At 38.4% G+C, this 18,378-nt stretch overlaps 1 gene segment (V, D, J or C); it reads right to left on the bottom strand.

Moving 5' to 3' along the window:
• Positions 1-18,378, bottom strand: part of LOC131273778 (immunoglobulin kappa variable 3-20-like) — a 1,006,205-nt gene that overhangs the window by 973,804 nt on the left and 14,023 nt on the right.

Here is an 18,378-nt window from a genome sequence, read left to right as displayed (position 1 = left end):
ATTTTATCAGCTTTTGTACTCTTTCAAATCAACTGCACCCATCTTGAAAACAAAAGGAATCTGTAAGAAAATACATGCATCTGTAAGTGTAATATCAGAACTTAATTAAATGTTATAAATATCGTGCCAAAACCTAGGTGGAATATGTTCATATCATTGGATATATTAAGATGTAATGCATGTGTTGTGTATCTATCTCAGTCTATTCTAAATTTTAACATCCCAAAGGAACCTCATTTAATATACCCAAAACAAGTCCTCTGTGTTGCCCTTAATACAATATTACTCTCAGAAAGGAGTCATCAAATATTTACAAGTCACCCTTAGGACTATCATTTAAGTCGACCACTTTCTAAAATCACTGATGAAGTGATTAGCAGACCTGAAGTGTAACACCTCCACCTAGTGGTCATCGGTAAAATGGCTTCAGCTCCCAAGGTCTGATAGAGCATTTCTTCATTTATTCCTACCCAAAACTAATGCTACTTTTAGAATTATGCAAATAACAATATCATGAACACTTATAGACATAGGACATTAAATTATGAACAAGTAGAACGATGCGTTTTACTGGGAGATTACACAGTAAACAAGTATCATTTCTGCAGCCATTAGTAACCTGCTTCTTTGAGATTTCCTCCTCTGAGCTAAGCTGTTACTCAGGAAAGGTAGGGCCATGTGAACCTGGTCCATTTCAGGATCAACCCTCTGAACAAACAGTCACAGGTAAGAGAAAATTTAGAGCACTTTACCAATTGTATGGGTAAAAAATCCTTCCATTATCATGAGTATAACTTTTCCTGCAGACTTTTTCCAAAGCTCCTGAGGTTTCCCATGATGGGGAATGTCGTAAGGCATGTATTGTTCTAATTCTAATTAATGAGTTCATTTTCTATAGCTTTTTCTCTTTATGAGCACTTTACCTAGGAGAGGGTCCCCTCCCAGCATTTAGGAATGGTGCTGCAGATGCCCATGTCATCAGTGAGGGCATTCCTTCTCATCAACAATCCACCTTGTTCCACCACGTATCTGTGTTTAGAAGATGTTAATAATTAATTCAGGTTTGTTCTTTACACCCATGTATTTTTTTCTCCTCTTCCATGAAGTTGCATTTAATAAACATTCTTAAGTTTCCTTATTTTGCTTGAATCTCTGCTCCGTTATTGATAGGTTTCCTGCATCAGTGCAATATAATTTCCTTCCCATTCTTACACACATTCAAAAAGTTAAAGTTTTCATGGATGACACGATGATAAAACAGGATGTGTCATGCAGGGTAACTGGCCCAGAGGGGTCCACGTAAAATGTGGAGTAAGGAAATATTGTCTTCAAGTAGGGGAGACTTGGCCTAATGCATGAATAGAGGAGGGGGCTGTCCTTCAAAGCCCAGGGAAGAGCATGTCAGAAAATGAACAGGATTGGGAAAAGATGGGCCTGGATATTTAATAAAGACTAAAGAAACAGAGCATGAACTCAGAACGGGCATGATCCAGGAGGAAAATTAATTCAATGAAAGGTTGAGGCTGAGGTTATGTACTATGAGAATCCATGGAAAAAGAGTTAGAATTAATTTTTCATTTTAGCAGGTACTTCTGGGTCATTTTACAAGCAATAACACTCCCAAGATGCAGATACAGTGGAAGCCACTAACGCTTCAGTGCATCTGGGAAACTAGCTTTTCTATAATCTTCTTTCCTGAAGTCATATAATGATTTTAAAAAGTGAAATTTTCCAAATACTCTCCCAATGCCAAATATCCAATTGAGGCACAATCAAGCTTTGGTAAATGATTTAAAAAGAACACTTTGTGTTAAGTAGAATTATACAAAAGCCTGGGGTCTCCTGCCCCCAGTATATACACACCTTCTCTCAATTGTTGAAACATTATTCAGGTGCTGCTGTGAAGGGATTTTGCAGATATCATTAAAGATGTTGACTTTAAGAAGGGGGGTCCAATTAAATCTTGCTCTACTGGTCAGAGAGAAAGAGCCCAGAAAAATTCATAAATAATTAGTATTTGAAATGGAAGAATACATCTGAAGTTAGTTGTGGAGTTCCAGGGGACCATGTGTCCAGGAATGTGGGCAGGCTCTAGGAGGAGAGAGCTGGCAGCCAGCAAGGACATGGGACCTCAGCACTGCCACCTGAGGAACTGATTCTGTCAAGCCCCATGAGCTTGGAAGAGAACTCTGTGCTCTGGACAGAGGGCAGCCTTATTTAACCATGTAGGAACCTGAGAAGAGAATCATGAACATTGGACCCAGACTCCTGATCTACAAAACTCTGACCTAATAAATAGCTTATTTGTTATGAAATGAGAGAAAAGTGATGTGTGTGTGTGTGTGTATTACAATGAACCACGTGCTAAAAGGGAAGTCATAAATCCAGATACAAGAGTTATCATCCCATTTAGCTCATGGTTAAATGATGCTGACACATGTCTCTTCTCATGAAATGTGCTATATAAAACAACTTTTACCCACAGATGATTTCCTGATGTGTTACCACATCCACTGGGTCAGAGCTAAATACTGTGCTATGAAAATACAGATAAGAGCAGAATTAGCTTTGAAGGTTTCCAGGATCTGTCCCCTCTGTTTCCATGGCCAAGTCCTCTGACAACTGAAGAAATTCTAGACAGGGCTCTTGGTAAGAGGGCAGTGAACTGGGAACATCCCCGGTAGACCTGAACCAAGCTGCTGTCTTCACATTTGCTTAAACCCTGGAGAGCTTCAGATTCCTAATGTGAATGACTCCTTCCTTCTACATGGGACAAAATGGAAATGTTGCATTTTGTCTTGACCTAAGCAATAAACTGTCTTATGCTTCCATTTATTTAGAATTTACATTTCTCCATGTTTTATTTAATTTTGTATACTCCTGTTGTTCAAATGACCAAAAAATCTTAATTAATTGTAGATAAAATCAACTTAGCAAGTATATTTTCTGGGCTCAGCTCACCCTTCCCCATGAACTTACCAGGAGTCAGTAAAGCCAAGTGCTGTTGTTGCAGACATGAAATCAGGCTGATCGATATATGAAGCATGATTCACATGCATCCAGATCTAACATGCTTCAGGGTTCTCAAACAATTCTATAGCATCTATGGAATTATTTTTCCCCAGTATAGATACAGGGCCCCAGTGAATGTGCTCAATGAGTTTGGGCATGAATGGATGAAAGTAATGTGCTAGCAAATTCATAACATGAAGGCAACATTAATCTTTAAACTTGAAATGATGAGGCTTGTTGCCAAATGCATAGAATATTAATGTACAGAATAAAACATGATGCCGTTCCTTTAAAATGGGAACAATGCATTAGCAGTGCCCAAGACATTTTTCAGTAAAGGTCACACGATATTTCTGCAACAGATTCATGGAAACCAAATGCGTGTGGTGACCTGGATTGGAACCTAAAAGGGGCACAGGATAAGAATAAAAAATTGGATACATCAGAATGAAGTCTGGAGTATAGTTACTAAATTAGCACCAATGTAAATCTCTTAGTTTGACAAATGTACCATGATTATGTAAGATGTTAACATTAGGGAGAAGTGGGCAATGTTGTGCAGGGACTCTCTGGACAGCTTCTACAACTTATATATGAATCTAAAATTATTCAAAAATGAAAATGTATGTAACAAAACACGAAGAGAGAGATCTCAGTATAGCTGAGTGAACACTGTATTTAACCAAGTGAGGTCTGAAAAGACAAGGTCATGTAAAATAATCGTATTCTAAAGCCAGACCCCATCTGCAGTGACATTAAAATGCTTGCTCCAGGCATTCAGCATCTCCCATGACAAGTGAGAGCTGCACAATTTGAAATAGTGACTTTTTTTTAAGGAGGCCATTTATAGCAACTTTATTCATACTTAATAAAATCGGTAAAGGTACAGGTGTCCAAAACAGAAAAGGATAAACATCTGCAAAGTATTTGTACAGTATAATTTTACTCAAATTTTAAAAAGGGACTATGGATACATACAACAATGTGGATGAATTTCAAAATATTAATTAGAATTTTAAGAAGTTTTGCACAAAGGAAGGACCATTACATCATGTAATTTATAAAAATGTTCACGCTATAAAAATTAACCCATGATACTATAAATGAAAAATAAAGACTAACAATTGTACCTTGGTAAGGAGAACAATGTGATGATTTACTAGGAAAGGCCAAGGGAATACTCTGGAGTTATGGTGATATGGTTCATTTTATTGGGGCCAGAAATGTAGGGGTGTTTATGCTATTCAAACCTTTGAATTCTATAATCTAACTTTCATGCATTTAGCTGCTTTTATTTTTTATTTTGCTTAATGTATATATAATCAACTGAAATTAATTTTGTATTTTTTGTTTTAGGCAGCATTTAAAAGCAGTTAAGGGAACTGGATTTGGCCCAATGGATAGGGTGTCCACCTACCACATGGGAGGTCCAAGGTTCAAACCCAGGGCCTCCTGACCCATGTGATGAGCTGGCCTCATGCAGTGCTGATGCGTGCAAGGAGCGCCATGTCACACAGCGGTGTCCCCCATGTAGAGGAGCCCCACACTCAAGTAGTGTGCCCCATAAGGAGAGCTGCCCAGTGCAGAAAAAAGTGCAGCCTGTCCAGGAATGGTGCCACACACACGGAGAGCTGATGCAACAAGATGACACAACAAAATGAGACACAGATTCCTGGCCACTGACAAGAATACAAGTGGATGCAGAAAAACACACAGACAATGGGCACAGAGAGCAGACAACTGGGGGTGGGATATGGAAGGGGAGAGAAATAAATAAAAAATAAATCTTTAAAAAGCGAAATAGTGACTTTTTGACTCCTGATTTTCCTCACTTCATTGGACCCTTCGTTCCAAAAAAACCTACTTTAGAGCACACTCTTCAACCAAGGTATGTGTCCCAAGGGTAGGCAAAAAAGGTTTTCTCAGGGTTTCATGGCCAAGAATAAGTTAAATGGAATACATTTCTTGATCTATGTATTTTGCTCAGATTCTTTCTTAAATTGGATCTTTCCAAGAACAGTCAAGTTGTGCTGCTGACTCTCCTTTCCCAGCTCATGTGCACAATCACCTTGAACTGCTTTAATAAGAGAAGTGAACAGTCACTATTACCATAGGCATTTCCATGGGATCCAAAAAAATACACAGCAAGAAATGCAAGGATTTTTCAGAGATCCACGTAGGTCAACATACAGAAATTGAATGGCTCTACAAACTGGCTACTCATCTATGGTGCCAAATATTTCACACCCAACAAACTGAAGGAAGATCTACTTGAGTTGTTACAACAAGTATTCCAATTTACAATCAGGAAATTTCAAAATTCATCGCTTGAGTCCACCTTGTTTATTCTTGTCTCTTCTGTCTTTTAATAACAACCTGTTTGAAAACTTTCCATTTACTAATTGGATCTAGCTAAACAGTTCAATCTGGAATTTCCCACTTTTTTTTAAATAAAGGGATTAAAAATTCCCAACTAATTTTGAAAATAGTTTCAGAAAAATTTACATGATTTCTTTACAAAATGTTCATTAACATAGAAAGCACCTTGGTTACTTTATGCATTTAAACAAAGGCTCAAATTTTTTTGGAAATTAACCAGTAATTAGCAAAGAGAGGAGGTGTGGAATGGATTATTTTGTTTTTATTCAATATCAAATTATCTAGGTCCCTATTCAATTACTCTGTGTGTGCATGTGTGTACAGATATCTGTGCTTAGACATATATATTTTTTTAATATATATGTATTATAATATTTATGTATATAAACATTTGTAAATTTTGATCACTATAATTTCTCTTGGGGTGAATAGAATAACACAGGTTTCTTGGATCAAAGTATGAAGAAGTCTTTACCAAAATCAAATAAAAGAAAATCTCATCATCTCTCCATTCTTAAATTGGAAAGAAAATTATTCTTAACACCATTTTTTGCTTTGCAGAAATTTGTCCTATCATATCCACACACACGTAGATCAGTTTTCTTCAATATTGAAGTTTTTATTTAATTTACAATAGGATTAATAAGAGGAGACATTGGGCCTCCAGCAGAATTAATTTTAAGAACCTTTTTCTCTCCCTGTCCACCAGGAATTGATGCCCACAGAGAACCTCAGAATGTGAATTGAGTCACTGCAGATGGAATTAATTAGATGAAGATGAGGCCATCCTGGAATAGGGGACCAAATCCAGGGGCTTGTGTCTTTCTAAGGAGGGGACATGGAGACTGGAGCCAGGGAGGAGGGCGGTGTGAAGACGGGCAGAGAGGCAGGGGCCCCCACGTCAGGCACCGCACAGGACTGGAGCCCCTGGGCATGGAGGAGCTCTCCTCACAGCCTCCAAGCGCCCAGGCTGATGACACGAGGATTTTGGACCCCAGCCTCAAGAACTTTGAAGAAGATGCCCTTGGCTTTGCTGGTGTGGTCGTGCAGGTGTTCAAACATGATGGAGAGTTCAAAATATTCACAGATAAAAAGAAACTAAGAGAGTATGCCATTAAGAAACCTGCCCTTCAAGAAATACTAAAGGGGGTTCTGAAGAAGGAAAGAAGAGAGCAGGAGAAGCATTATTGGAGGAAAGTGTAAGAACAACAAAAAGGCAAAAATAGAAATAAAAGCAACTATGAAATACACAAATCCAATGAAAATATGGCTAATGTAAGTAATTCCCATGTGGAACTGGCCCATGTGCAGTGCTGATGTGCGTAAGGCGTGCCCTGCCACACAGGGGTGTCCTCCGCATAGGGGAGCCCCACGTCCAAGGAGTGCTCCCTGTAGGGGAAGCTACTCAGCACGAAAGAGAGTGCACCCTGCCCAAGAGTGGCACTACACACACAGACAACTGACAGAATCAAGGTGACACAACAAAAAGACCAGATTCCCAGTGCCGCAGATAAAGATAGAAGCGGTCACAGAAGAACACAGTGAATAGACACAGAGAGCAGGCAATGAGTGGGGTGAATGGGAGAGAAATAAATAAATCTTTAAAAAAAAAACAACTCACCTGTCAAGAAACACAAATTTGCAGATTGGTTAAGGAAATATGTCCCATCTATATGTTGTCTGCAAGAAACTCACCTTAGAGACAGGATTCAAGGAAGTTGAAAGTGAACAACTGGAAAACAATCTTACAAACAAACAATAAACAAAAAAGGGCAGGACTAGCTATACTAATATAGACAAAATAGGCTTTAAAGGCGAAACTATTGACAGAGACAAAGATGGGCACTACATATTAATAAAAGGAGTAATCTTTCAAGAAGAGAGAATAATCATAAACATTTATGCACCTAACTAGAGCACCTCAAAAATTGAGGCAAACATTGGAAAAACTAAGTGAAGGAATAGATGCCTCTCCAATTATACTGAGGGAATTTAATACAACATTATCACCATTGGACAGAACATCTCAACAGAAAATCAATAAAAAACAAAGATTATGAATATAAATGAGGATCTGGAACTAATAGGCATACACAGAACATTACACCAAAATACAGCAGAATATACATTCTTCTCAAGGACATATGGATCATTCCGTGAGACATACCACATGATAGGCCACAGAGAAAGTCTCAATGAATTCAGAAAACTGAAATTATCCAAATAATTTCTCTCACCACAGTGGAATTAAAGCTGGATATTTGCAAGGGCCAGAGAACCAGATCAGGTGCAAAGATATGGAAGTTAAGCAACACAATTTGGTAAAAAGGTGGGTCAAGGAAGAAATCTCAAAAGAAATCAGTAGCTACCTTGAAACCAATGAAAATGACAACAAAACATATCAAAACTTACGAGATGCTTCAAAAACTATACTGTACGGAAAGAACTAACACAAATCTTTCTTTAAAAGTTCATAACCATAAATACATACATTAAAAAAGAAGAAAGAGCTAAAATTGAAGACCTACCTGCACACTTGCAGAAATTATTTAAAAAAATAAATTAATAAATAAGCCAAAACAACAAAATAACAAAGGAAGTTTAAAGAAAAATAAAAAAGATCAGAGCAAAACTAAATGAAAGAAAAAATAAGAGAGAACTAGAAAAATATGCAAAAAAAAAAACTGGTTCTTTGAGTAGATCAATTAAATTGACTAGTTAGACAAACAGAAAAAAAGAGAGAAGATGCAAATACACATAAAAGGGAATATCACCACTGACTCCACGGAAATAAAGAGTATCATAAGAGGACATTTTGAAAACCATATGCCAACAAGAAGGAAAATTTAGAGTAAAGGAAAAATTCCTAGAAACACATAAGCAGCCTACATTGATGAAAGAAGAAATTGATGACCTCAACAAACCAATCACAAGTAAAGAGGTAGAATCAGTCATTAAAAATCTCCCAGATAAGAAGATCCCTGAGCAAGACAGCTTCACAGGTGAATTCTACCAAGCATCCCAGAGAGAGCTAACACCAATCTTGCTTTAAATCTTCCAAAAAACTGAAATAGAAGGAAGATTGTCTAACTGATTCTATGAAGCCAACATTACCTTTATACCAAAGTTAAACAAAGACACCACAAGAAAGGAAATTTACAGACCAATCTCTCTAATGAACCTAGATGCTAAACCTCAAGAAAATACTTGCTCAGCGTATTCAACAACACATCAAATTATTTATAGACCATGACCAAGTGGGTTTCATTCCTGGTATTAAGGACAGTTCAACATAAGAAAATCAATCAATATAATACACCACATAAGCAGACCGAAGGAAAAAATTCACATGATCCTATCTATCAATGCAGAAAAAGCATTTGACAAAATTCAGCACATTTTCCTAACAAAAACACTGAAAAAGTAAGAATAGAAGGAAACGTTCTGAACATGATAAAGGTATATATGAAAAACCCACAGCTAACATCATTGACAATGGTGAAATACTAAAATCTTCCCCTCTAATGTCAGGAACAAGACAAGGATGCCCACCATCACCCCTCCTATTTAACACTGTTTTAGAAGTACTTGCTCAAGCACTCTGAGCAAAGAAAAATATATAAAAGGCATCCAAATTGGAAAGGAAGAAGTTAAAATTTCACTATTTGAAGGCTACTTGGTCCTATACATAAAAATCCCTGAGAAATCTACAAGAAAGTTTCTAGAGCTTATAAATGAGCTCAGTAAAGTTGCAAATTATAAGCTCAATGCACAAAAACCAGTGGCATGGCTGTGCACCAATAATGAGCTAACTGAGGAGAAAATAAAGAAAAATATTCCATTTATAAAAGGAACAAAAAGACTCAAATACCTCAGAATTAATTTAATTAAAGTACTTACTGATAAAGAAAGGAATATTCCATTTTCATGGATGGGAAGACTAATCATCATTAAGATGTCTATGCTACCTAAACTAATCTACAGATTTAATGCAGTTCCAATAAAAAATCTACAGGGCTTTTTTTTTTTTTTTACCATATTGGAAAAGCTAACTATGAAATTTATTTGAAAGAGCAAGAGGCCCCGAATAGTCAAAGACATATTGAAAAAGAAAAATGAAATTGGAAGAATCACATTACCTGACTTTAAAACATACTACAAAGCTATAGTGGTCCAAACAGGATGGTATTGGCACAAGGATAGACACACTGACCAATGGAACTGAATTGAGAGTTCTGATATAGATCCTCACACGTATCATCTGATATTCGACAAGGCCGCCAAACCCACTCAGCTGGAAGAGAATGGCCTCTTCAACAAATGGTGCTTGGAGAACTGAATATTCATATGCAAAACAATGAGATGAGAACACCATCTCACACCTTAAATGAAAAACAATTCAATATGGATGAAAGATCTAAATATAAGAGCCAAGACCATAAAGAACTTGGAAGATAATATAGGAAAGCATCTACAAGGCCTTATAATAAGAAATGGTTTCATTAAATTCACACTCAAATCACAAGCAGTGAAAGAAAAAATAGATAAAAAGGACTTCATCAAAATAAAAAATAATGCACCTCCAAAGAGTTTGTCAAAAAAGTAAAAAGACAGCACACCCAGTGGGAGAAAATATTTGATAACCATATATGTGATGGGAGCCTAATATCCAACATATTTAAAGAAATCCTATATCTCAAGAACAAAAAGACAAACCATTTAAAAAATGGGCAAGAGATTTGAACAGATACTGTTCCAAAGAAGAGATACAAATGGCTGAAAAGCATTATAAAAGATGCTAAACATCACTAGCTATTAGGGAAATGAAAATCAAAACTACTGGTAGCTATTTAAAAAACAGAGGACTAAAAGTATGGAGAGGATGGGGAGAAATGGGAACACTCACCCACTGCTGGTGGGATGTAGAGGGTTCCAGCCACTGTGGAAGGTACTTTGGTGGTTCCTCAAAAAACTAACTGTAGATCTGCCATATGATCCAGCAATTCCACTGCATGGTACATACCCAGAAGAATTGAAAGCAAGGACATGAACAGATATATGAACACCAGTGTTCATTCCTACATTATTCACTATTGCCAAAAGTTGGAATCAACCCAAATGCCCATCAACAGAAGAATTGATAAAAATGTGTTATATATACACAATTGCATATAACGCAGCTGTAAGAAAGAATACAAAACTAACGCATGGGATAACGTGGATGAATCTTGAGGACCTTATGTTAAGTGAGGCAAGACAGATATTGAAGGACCAATATTACATAAGCTCACTGATATGAATTAAGCAAATCAAGAAGACTCAAAGAACTAGAGTCTGAAGACAGACTTACAGGAAATAGAAAGCAAGAAGAAGGATGTGACCCATCCCCCATAAGACAAAATCTATGATAAGGTGGAAGTGAGTAGTTGTGCAGTGAAGGGATATGACAGGGGTGTAGAGATACTATTCCGTTGGGTGGTGCAAGTTCAACAGGGGGGTAGGATTCGGAGGGTGGGTTAGACAGTCCATGGAAATGGCGTACAGTTGGGAGAGGGAGCAGATGAACACTGGGGATTGGTGGATATGTGGTTGAAACTACAATATTAGGAAAGTTCTTTTGGCAATATGACAAGGGAGGAATTGGTTTAGGGAAATAGATTGGGGTGCACTCAGGACAGGATGCACCTGGGGCAGTCTTCTAGAGAATGCGTGAGTGATCACTTTGTCATACTGTGTTGGATTAGTGGGTGGAGACCCACATAATGAGTGAGAATTAGTTGGACTCCTATCCTGGGGAGGCCCATTATGTTCTCAGAGTGGTGGTTTTCTCTCAAGAACATGCACAGTTCATAATAGGGGAGGTCAGACCAGTGTATCAAGCTTCCAGACAAAGCAAGTAAATATGAATTTTGTCCTTCAAGGAGTGAAGCCTAATGGTCACCATGGGCCCTGAGGGAATGGGGAGGGAGAACAGGGTAGTTGGAAAAGGAGATGTTTGGGGGCACTGGAAGAATTGTGCCTGCTCTTGCAATGATGTGTACAGGCCATGTTGAATTTCATCAAAAGTTTATGAAAGTGTATGGTCTAGAGTGTAGACCATAATGTAAACCATAGACCATGGTTAGTGGCTATGTTTCAATATTTGTACATCAGTTGTAACAAATGTACCATCCACATATAAAAAGGTTATTGATATGGGAAGGGGAAAAGGGGGAGGATGTTGAGTGTAGAGGAGTCCCCTGTGTTCTGTATGTGACTTTACTCTGATCTAAAACTTCTTTGAAGACAAAATGAAAAAGAGTAAGACACCTGGGGAAGAAATGAAAGAAAATGTGACTGTGCTTACACGACAACAGAAATTATAATGATGAAATGCAAAACAAAGAAATTAAGATTGTTCATTTTTTTTACTATCCCAATTTATATTTTAATTTATTTTAGCTTTTCTAAATTATTATGTAGTTTATTTTTGATGTTTAAATCTATCACTACTATTTCACCTTCCTATTAATTTTATTTGGTGATATTCCTGGCTCCATTTTTGAAGAAGTTTTGGACCACAGAAGGGTTACAATTGTGACAGGGGACAATCATTGATGTCGGGTGGCAGTGCTGGGGGATACATGGAAGGAAAGTCACCTAGGCATACATATAAGGTATATAAAAGTGTTCAAATGTTGATGGGGCATTGTCACAGTGGGTGGAGAGTCACACAATAACCAAAAGAATATTGAATTTCCATCCTGGGTATCTCACCTTTGGACCCATCTTCCTGCCTTCTGTGCCCTGCTGTTGCCATTTTCCCCTGCCATGGTCAGCATGCAAGTAAAACCTGGGCATTTATAATCTACAATGTGGAACTGTAATCTGTAATTCGATCTGCTTTATCACTTTTCAGCCCCTTCCTCTCTCCCTGGGACCCATGATCTGTTATTCTGCCATTTCTCTTCCCTCCCTACCTTAATAAAGTACTGGCCTAACTAAAAAAAAAAAAAAAAAGCGAAATAAGGAAAGAATACCAATCCTGGGAAGTTCTTCCACACTCTCCAATGGAACAGCAAAAATCCCCCAAGTACAGGACAATGACTAATGAAGAAGGACAATCCACTGATGGGCCCTTGATATTGATGATTACATTTATGAAAATTTACTCTTGAATTTGAAACTTAGCCTAGTGCTGCAGGGTGCCTAAGTGTTACCTTCTGAGAGCCTCCATGTTGCTCATATGTGACCTCTCTCTAAGCCAAACTCATCATATAAATGCATTGCATTCCCCCTAGCATAGGACATGACTCCTGGGAATGAGCCTCCCTGGTATCAGGGGATTACTACCAAGCACCAAAAAGCAATGCAAACTGGAAAAAGACCTTGAATAAAAGGAGAAAGTGTAATGACAAATGAATTTATATAACTAAGAGACATCAAGTGAGTTGGGAGGTCATCTCAGAGTAACACTTTTGCAAGTAAGTAGGATCTCATAGACTGCCAAAGTAGATACTATGCCAAGTGGGACTTGGACTTGTCCTGAAGGATATTGCAATGACAGATACAGGCCATTATATACCCTGCCACGACCTACAGAATTGAGTGGGAGAGAGTGTAAACTACATTGTAAACTATAATCCATGTTTAACGGCAATGCTCCAAATGTGTTCATCAATTGCAATAAACATACCACAGTAATGAAAAAAGCTGCTAATGTAGGGAAGGATGGGAGGTGTATGCATTGAGGTATATGGGAATCCTGTATATATATTTGTGTAACATTTTGTGTAATCTAAGTATCTTTTTAAAAAATTAAAAATATGTATTTGAAAAAATAAAAGAAATCAGACCAATATGTCAATCCCTCAGTATTACTGCAGCTAATTATGAATCTTATTCTTCAAAAATTAAAACTTAGTGCTGACCATAGGTTCTGAGGGGAGGAGTAGAGAAGAATAGAGTAAATGGAACATAAGGCATTTTTAAGGCATTTGAATTGTCCTGCATGATCTTGCAATAATGGATACAGGCCATTTTAAATTTCACAAAAACCTATAGAGATATATGGTCCAAAATGTAAACCATAATGTGAACTATTAACCAGGGTTAGTATCAATGCTTCAATATTTGTGCATCAATTGTAACAAATGTAACATCTGCATGTAAAATATTATTAATAGGGGAGAGTAGAAAGGAGGAGGCACTGGGTATATGGGAATCCTCTGTATTTTCTATGTGACTTTTCTTTTTTTTTTTTATTTATTTTGTAAAAATATTACATTAAAAAAATATGAGGTCCCATTCGACCCCACCACCCCCACCGCACCCCTCCCCCCCCCCAGCAACACTCACTCCCATCATTATGACACATCCATTGCATTTGGTAAGTACATCTCTGGGTACCTCTGCACCTCATGGTCATTGGTCCACATCATGGCCCACACTCTCCCCCATTCCATCCAGTGAGCCCTGGGAGGATTTACAATGTCCGGTGATTGCCTCTGAAGCACCATCCAGGGCAACTCCAAGTCCCAAAGGCGCCTCCACATCTCATCTCTTCCTGCCATTCCCCATACCCATCAGCCACCATGTCCACTTTTCCCACTCCATTGCCACCTTTTCTCTGAGGTCCTTGGATTGGTTGTGTCCGTTGCACCTCTATGTCAAGAGGAGGCTCAGATTCCACATGGATACTGGATGCAATCCTCCTGCTTTCAGTTGTAGGCACTCTAGGCTCCATGGTGTGGTGGTTGTCCTTCTTCAACTCCATCTTAGCTGAGTGAGGTGAGTCCAGTAATTCAGATTGTAGGAGCTGGAGTCTGTTGAGGCTCAGGGCCTGGCTATTATATTGTCTATGTGACTTTTCTATAAAAATCCTTCTTTGAATATAATTTTTTTTAAATGAGACACTGTGTGACTATACAGAAGAAAATGTCACAGTGCATGCAAGACAACAGATCTTACAGTGATGAAAGGCAGTGTCAAAAAATTTTTATGGCAAGATGGCGTCTGAGTGAATGCACCTCACAGTCTCTCCTGCAAGGAGGCGGCAGAGTGGGGTTGGAGTCTTGCCAAAGTGGGCTGTTTTGGGAGCTTGCAAGGCAGGAGGTGTGTGGATGTGGATTTGGAGAGACAGTGACAGAGGTAGTGCTTGCTAAAGGTAGAACTGTGAGTTGCAAGTACGGAGGTAGGGGGCTGTGGGAAGGTGGGACCCCTCCCCCTAGGGCTGGCTGCAGCAGTGTTCCCTGAGAACTGTCTGTGGAGCTTGTGATTGTTAGATGCGTGGTCCCAGGACCATGTTCCCTAAGCCCCTGCAGCCCACATTCCACAGACACACATACCCTGCGTCTGCAGTGTGCTGGACTACCCATTCCCCAGTTCAGCACTCCCAGAGGTCGGGGATGGCCCTAGCCCTCTGGTTTTGGACTGACTCCTTGAGTAGGTGGGATTCAGTGGGAGGTGAAATAGTCGGGCCAGGTGAGTACAGGTTCAATTTTCTGGTCACCACCCTTTTACATTTTTAAATTTTTTAATTTTGTGTGTGTGCTTGGAGAAGCATACTGCCTGGTTTGGCGACAGCCTGGGAAGAAAGGAGTGGTGAATCTACTGAGAAAGCCCAATTCACCTAATTACCCTGAGATAGGAAACTTGGTCTGGGAGAAGGTAGAGTCAAAAAATCAACTAGTCCTCTCATAGCACACCTGAAGGAGAGGGACTGTAGGAGGTGCTTTCCAAGCTTCCAATAGCATACTTGGGGTTCCCAGTGAGGTGTTGGTGCTCTCTCTCCCTGGAAATTAAAGGTCCTTGTTTTCTCTGTGGAGCTGATTCAACAAGGACCCACTTGAATCTCCTACTGGATCTCTCAGGCAGCTTTCCTGCTGCCCGGGAGAGAGGGAAATGAGGAAGGGAGAAAGGGGGAATGTCAGACAGCTAAGCGTTTTATTTAACTACAAAGAGGATTCCTTGCTTGCAAATTTGCCTATTATCTTGTTGGTTTGTTTTCCTGTTTTTCCTTCCTCTTTATCACCACTAGGCCTTTTTCTTTCTTTTTCCTTTTTTTCTCTTTTCTCTTCCTTGCTTACTTCCCCCCTTCCTTTACTCCCTTTTTTTCTCTTTCTTACTCCTCTTTTTCATTCTTTTTACATTATATGCTACAGGCAGTGCTACACATTTGCTGTATTTCCTCACCCTCCATTTCCTTTTTTCTGTGTGTATTGATTTTGGCCACCAACACTATCCCTTTTCCTCTATATCTTTCTCTCCTCCATCATTTATTGTTTCTCTTACATTGCACCTCTCTTTGTTTGCCTGCCTATTTTTCTGACATTTTATTTCTAATACTTTTGTTCTGTTTTCTGTGTATATTCCCTCTTTATGTTATTGTTATTTCATTTATCTTTCCCTCTCCCCTGAACACACTGGCCTTTTAATTCACACTATATTCCTCCCCATATTCAGTTTACTGTCTCATTATGCATACTCTACTTTTCTTACTGTTATAACTCTAAATACCTTACATGAGTTTAATATCCATTCTCTTAGATCTCACAAGGTTCCTATGTTAATATTTACTATCAATACTACTATTATTCATTTCTTTTCTTGCTCTTTTTGCTTTCCATGGCCCAATATTTTCCTTCAAGTGAACTTAGCCAACAACAAGGAAATAGAATAAGAAGAACAAAGTGACAAAGAGAAGACTTAACATGCATGCAAACACAAGTAATTAAACTCCAAACTAAACAAAAAAGCTAAGCAACTGATTAAAACCATCAAGAAAAAATGATGACCAGACAGGAACAAAAACCTACAAACCAAACCAATAATCAGGAAAACATGCCTCAATCCAATGAACAAACTAAAAACCAGGAAGAGGAGCAGAAAATCATGCAAGTAACTAAAACTCTAAAAACATATATTTGGGACCAATTTGATGAAGAGAAGGAAGAGATGAAGAATATGAAGAAAACACCTGGAGAGAATATAGAAGAAATTGCAGTCATACACAAGAAGATAACTGATATGATGGTGATGAACAGCACATTTCAAAAAATCAAAATGACACACTCAGCTAATAACAGCAGATTCGAAGAGGCAGAGAAAGAATTAGTGATGTGAGAGACAGCACATCTGGTATTAAAGAGATAGTAGAACTGATCAATAAAATGATAGAAAAAATCCAGCAGGGACATAGGGACCTGAATGACAATGCAAAACACACAAACGTACACATTATAGGTATCCCAGAGGGAGAAGAGAAGGGAAAGGAGACAGAAGGGGTGTTGGAGGAAATAATGGCTGAAAACTTCCCAAACCTCTTGAGGGAGATGGAGGGAGATGTCCAGGAAGCACAATGCACCCCAAAGAGCATAAATCCAAACAGGCCTTCCCCAAGACATGTACTTGTCAAGTTATCCAATGCTCAAGACAAAGAGAAAATACTAAAAACAGCAAGAGAAAGAGAACAATTACATACAAAGGAGGCTCCATAAGATTAAGTGCTCATTTCTCATCTGAAACCACAGAGGCAAGAAGGCAGTGGTATGACATAGTCAAGGTACTAAAAAAAAATTTCCAACCAAGAATACTCTATCCAGCAAAGTTAGCATTCAAAAATGATGGAGAGTTCAAAATATTCACAGATAAACAGAAACTAAGAAAGTATGCCAACAAGAATCCTGTCCTTCAAGAGATGAGAGGTGGAGGCGTCTTTGGGACATGGAGCTGCCCTGGATGGTGCCTCAGAGGTAATCACCAGACATTGTAAATCCTCACAGGGCCCACTGGATGGAATGGAGGAGAGTATGGGCCATGATGTGGACCATTTTCTATGAGGTGCAGAGGTGCCCAAAGATGTACTTACCAAATCCGATGGATGTGTCATGATGATGGGAACGAGTGTTGTTGGGGGGGAGAGGGGGGGTGGGGGGGTGGGGATGAATGGGACCTCACATATATATTTTTAATGTAATATTATTACAAAGTCAATAAAAAAATAAAAAAATAAAAAAAAAGAAATACTAAAGGGAGTTCTGCAGAAAGAAAGAAAAAAACAATAGAGACAGAACTGAGGAGAGTGTAAGAGCAACTAAAAAGACAAAAACAGAAAAATAAAATAAGACTAACACAAATCCAAAGAAAATATGGCTAATATTGTTGGCGATTTGGGCCTGAAGGGTATAGGGAATGAAAGAACGAGAAAAAGGAGAGTGAAAGAAAGAAAAAGAAGGAAAGAAAAAGAAAGAAAGAATGAGAGAGCTGAGATCAGGGGTCTGCCAATAGAGACTCATCAGACAATTTTAATATTGTTTACAAGGGGCTCTCTATATGCCACAGTCTATGTGACAACAAGAAGCAACATGCAGTTAACTATCAGCATTACTCATAGTCTAAGGATTTCAAAAAAATCTTATCTAAAGGTACAAAGTCTAAGTGTTCTACTTACTGCAAAAGATATGTGCTCATCTTTTCTTTCAACCTTTAACACCTTCATCCTATTTGCCGGGAACTCTTAATTACTGCATTCCTTAGGTTGCAAGCATAGCCATGGAGAAAGCACGTCTCTCCTTGCGAGGCCACTGTGCCTCAGTTTCCAACAAATATAAATAATTCCTTGAAAGTAAAAATACTAAATGTCAGTGGATTAAACTCACCTGTCAAGAGACTCAGACTGGAAGTTTGGATAAGGAATATGACCCATCTATATGCTGTCTACAAGGAAGACATCTTGGACCCAGGGATTCAAGGAGGTTTAAAGTGCATGGCTGGAAAACAATCTTACAAGCAAACAATAACCAAAATAAGGCAGGAGTAGCTATATTAATATCAGACAAAATGCACTTTAAATGCAAAACAATTGGGAAAGACAAAGATGGATGCTAAATATTACTGAAAGGGATACTCTTTCAAGAAGAAAGAACAATCATAAACATTTATGTTCCTAACAAGGGTACCTCTAAATATGGAAGGCAAAAACTGGAAAAACTAAGTGAAGGAATAGAT

Source organism: Dasypus novemcinctus, chromosome 17, assembly GCF_030445035.2.
Source record: "Dasypus novemcinctus isolate mDasNov1 chromosome 17, mDasNov1.1.hap2, whole genome shotgun sequence".
Taxonomy (NCBI): Eukaryota; Metazoa; Chordata; class Mammalia; order Cingulata; family Dasypodidae; genus Dasypus; species Dasypus novemcinctus.
The sequence above is the reverse complement of the archived record's forward strand: the minus strand, read 5'-3'. Positions and strand labels throughout refer to the sequence as shown.